The sequence below is a fragment of the Nannospalax galili genome, unplaced genomic scaffold (genome assembly GCF_000622305.1).
Source record: "Nannospalax galili isolate Female #2095 unplaced genomic scaffold, S.galili_v1.0 scaffold619, whole genome shotgun sequence".
Lineage (NCBI taxonomy): Eukaryota > Metazoa > Chordata > Mammalia > Rodentia > Spalacidae > Nannospalax > Nannospalax galili.
Window position 1 is genome coordinate 1326032 of NW_008344186.1, and position 4693 is coordinate 1330724.

Here is a 4693-nt window from a genome sequence, read left to right on the forward strand (position 1 = left end):
AGCTATTCGGTGATCTTCGACGCTATTTCTGCTTCTGAAAAAAGTATTGGTGCATCTGTTGATAAATGCCCATCTGCTGCTTTTAAGAAATGGTCACTGTGCCTCATTCTAATAAGCCCCAACTTCCCTTTACACATTCACCACTGTACAACATATTAAGATGCCGCTATTAAGAAAATTTCCCAAGTTCTTTTGGCAGTAGATTAATGGTTGTGTTATAGTTTGAGTCTCCCTAGAACATTTAACTGAAATATCCACTCGTTTTTCATCTTTGTGTATCTGAACTGATGCTTATCACTCAATTTACAGCAAAGAAGTCTCTTAGCATTAACCCATAAATCTTAAAATTCTTCCAAGAGACAACAGAAAAGATTGCCATTTCTCACCACCTAAACTTGAATTTAGTTAGCAACACTATCAAGTACAATTGTTTATTTTAAGTTGCACCGATACTATTATATCACAGTGCACACAGCACATAGTAGTTTATTATATCTGTAAATTAGCAATTTTACACAATTCTCTAGTGAGTTTCAGACCAACTGGTAGCTATATGTAAACATTACTGAATTTAAACATTATTACTTCATCTTATTTTATACCTGTACTTTAAGTAAAAGTTTAAATTGAAATGTCATTATTTCCTTATCTGAAGGTTTAAAGGAAACAGGAACCCAGTGACTTGGTGGCTTGGGAAGAATACTTGGGGATGGTGGCTCACTAAATTTGACTCCAGCATAGGTCTGATTATCTTGAGCTAAAAAGCAAGCTGGGGCCGGGCATGGTGGTCCACGCCTTTAGTCCCAGCACTTGGGAGGCAGAGGCAGGCGGATCTCTGTGAGTTCAAGGCCAGTCTGGTCTACATAGTGAGTTCCGGGCCAGCTGGGGCTACAGGAAGACCCTGTCTCAAAAAGAAAAAAAAAAAAAAAAAAAGCAAGCTGGGACTTGATAAGCTAGTGTTCCACTTTGGATTATTTGAGAAGTTTTTGTGTCCCCCCGCCCCCGCCGCGTGTTGCATGGCCTTCGACGCAACTGTTGAGTTGCAACCATGTCCTCTTTCTTTTTTCTTATGAACAGCCTTCATCTGGGAATTCTGATCCTTGTTCTGTCTATTCAGCTGTCACTGGCTCTTACTAACATGTCTAGATTGCGGGCTGGAGGGCTGCACGTCTCCCCACCACCCATTCAGTGTCTTTGTCACCTTCCATCTGCTTTTCAGATTGGGGGTGTCTGCTGCTTGTCCTCCTCCTTTTGCCAAGCCCAGGATAATAGATGTTGCCTTCCGCCACACTCTTTCCTTTGTCTCAGTACAGTTTTCATGATCCAATCTGCCGAGTTCAGCCGAGGAGCCGAGACCAACATCTGCGTCTCCTCAGCACACAAGTTTGAGAAAAGTTCTAGTTCGAGCTCCGGCCACAGCTACCCCAAAGTCCAAGCCTGCTTCCCTTTTCAGGGAGAGACATATGCGGCGCCCACACAGCCAGCAGCACCCTGCAGCGAGCCGCCAACCAGTCCTGTGTCCCGGAGGACCCACCCCCCAGCCTACTAGAGGTTTGAGCAGTGCCTAAACTGAGAAAAACAACTACAAGTGGCTTGCACTGGAAAGAAGAAAATTGTACTTCACAAGTAATATGACTGTACGCTAAGAAATTCCACAGAATCTATGGTGTGTGTGTTGTATGCATGTGTATATGTTCATGTGTGTGGGTGTGCATGCATGTGTATGCATGTTCATGTCTTCCTCTATCTCCCTCTGCCTTATATTTGAGGCAGAGTCTCTCACTGAACCTATAGTTTAATGATTTGGCAATATTAGCTGGTCAGTGAGTGCCAGACATCCACCTGCCTCCACTCCCCCAGTGCTGGGGTTACAGGTGCACTCCACCACACCCAGATTTTTATGTGCGTGCTGGGGACAGGTCCTCAAATTTGTGCACAAATCACTTTATATACTGGGCCATATCCCCAACCCCAGAGTATTTTTTTGAGACAGAGTCTCTCTGTAACCCTAGCTGGCCTGGAACTCACTATGCAGACCAGGCTGGCCTTGATCTCACAGACATCCACCTGCCTCTGCTTCCTGTATGCTGGGATTAAAGGCATGTACCACTGTGCCCAGCTAAGAATCTATTTTTTATATAACTCATTTTTCTTATTTGTTGATTTGTGTGTGTGTGTGTATTTCATACAGAACATCCCAAACAATCTTATTCATCTTTAAATCCACTTCCCAAATGGCACCCTCCCATAGCCTCCACCCCCACTGGAGCCCATATACTCTGTCATCCCTGTTACTGTCCACTGTGTTGTCAGTGCCCCCAGCTGTTCCCCAGTGCAAGTCCATCTGCTGAATCTAGTCAGCCTGTCTACAGTTCCTTGTTTTAGGAAGATCAGCTCTTCCTCATCTAGCAGCAATCAGTTGCCAATATTCCTTTAGCTAAGATTGGGGTCTGCTGTTCATGTTCCCAGTTCTATGCTGAGTTACTATCTGAGAGTCTCTTGGGCCACCCTGGCCAACAACTCAAAGGAAGGTATCTCCTGTCTGGCCTTGTTTCTTGTTATGTAGCCTTTAGCTATTCACATGGACTCAAAAAATTATATTGACCTATTTAATCTTTGGTTATACATTCCTTTTGGGTGTTTAAGAGCCTACAGTTGGCCCAGATAAACCAATTTATTTTTACTCTTAAGGCTGTTTGAGGACCTGTTCCTCAGGAGTCACATGGGCCTGGGAGGACCCCCTGGCTCCTTTCATTTACCAGTTCCGCCTATGTGAAGGTAAGTCAAAGGTCCTGCTCGACCATGGCTGGCTTCGCTTGGAAGCATGGACGAACTGTTTCCTCTGTGTTGAACCTCCTCTTTGTAGACTAGACACTGGTTCAAGTCCATTTGATGGGGTCTCCATGGCCTCCTTGATCAAGAGGACAGATGACTCTCCACAGTTACAAGACATTTTGAGAGATGCTCATAGTCCCCTGGAACTTAGTTGACCTAGGATCTTTCCCTTTATCCCCTAGTTTCCTTGTACAACCTTCCCTACCCCCTCCCTTTAAAAATAACTCCATTTTTATCTGTATCTCCTTTATTAACTCCTGTTTCCTACTGTTCTTCTCTTTCAGATTCTTTCTTTTCCTTTATCTCCCTGGTTTCTTTTCATTATCCTGGTTCCTGTAGTTATGTCTGGATACATACTCACTTATCAGGATTTGGTGCTAGGATCCATATATGAGGGAGAACATATGTCCTTTTTGTTTTTGTTTTTGTTTTTTCCTGTCTATATCACTTCACTTAGGATAACAGATTCTAGTTCCATCCATTTACCTGCAAATTTCGTGATTTCATCTTTCTTTACTGCTGAGTAGAACTCCATCTTATAAATGAACCACGTTTTCATTATCCACTCGTCAGTTGAGGGACACTTAGGTTGCTTCCATCTCTTAGCTATTGTGAAAAGAGCAGCAACAAACATGGATGTACAAGTGTCTCTGCAATAGGATGAGTTCTTTGGGTATATGCCAAGGAATGGTATAACTGGGTCAAATGGTTAGTTCATCTGTAGTTTTTAAAGAGTTCTTCACACTGCTTTCCATAGGGGTTGTACAAGTTTGCAGTCCCATACAGCAGTGGATGAGTCCCCTTTCCCCACATCCTCTCCTACATTTATTTGGTATCATTTTTTCTCTTGATCTTAGCCAGTCTGACTGGGGTAAGATGAAATCTTAAAGTGGTTTTAATTCGCATTTCCCTAATTACTAGTGATATTGAATACTTTTAAAGATGCTTCTTAGCCATCTTTTTTATTCTTTTGAGAATTCTCTGTTCAGCTCCTTAGCCCATCTTTTAATTGGGTTACTTCCTTTCTTGATTCTTTGATTTTTGAGTTTATTATATATTCTGGATGTTAGATCTCTGTCAGATGTGCTGCTGGTGAAGATTTTCTCCCATGCTGTGGGTTTTCTCTTTACTTCCTTGGTTGCTTCTTTTGATGTACAGAAGCTTTTTAGTGTAATGAGGTCCCATTTGTTGATTCTTGACCTTGTTTTCTGGGCAATTGATGTCCGGGTTAGAAAATCTTTTCTTACACCTATATCTTCTAGGGCATTGCCAATGTTTTCTTCTAACAGTTTCAGTTTCAGGCTTCACACTGAGGTCTTTGATCCATTTGTCGGTGACTTTTGCACAAGGTGAAAGATAGTGTCTTCTATATGCTGTCTTTCCTCCAATGAATGTTCTTGGCCCTTTTTCAAATATCAGGTGGCTGAAATTGCATGTACTCATATCTGGGTCATCAATTTTGTTCCATTGATCTACAGGTCTATTTTTGTGCCAGTACCATATTGTTTTTATGACTATAGCTCTACCAGTTTAAAATCTAGTATAGTAATCCCCCAGCATTACTCTTGGTGCTCAGGGCTGCTTTGGCTATCTGAGGTCTTTTGTGCTTCCATATGAATCTTAGGATGGTTTCTTCCAATTCTGTGAACAATGTCATGGGGTTTTGACTGGCATTGCATTGAATCTATAAATGGCTTTTGGTAGGATGGTCATTTTCACAATATTAATTCTTCCAATCCATGAGCATGGGAGGTCCTTCCATCTTCTGATGTCTTCCTCAATTTCTTTCTTTAAAGAGTTAAAATTTTCCTTGTAGAGTTCTTTAATGTCTTTGGTCAGGTTTATTCCAAGGTATTTT

The 4693-nt window shown here is 42.0% G+C and overlaps 1 pseudogene; it reads right to left on the reverse strand.

The window, feature by feature from the left end:
* Positions 1–596: 596 nt before the first annotated feature.
* LOC103739959 lies at positions 597–1185 on the reverse strand (annotated as a pseudogene).
* Positions 1186–4693: the final 3508 nt, after the last annotated feature.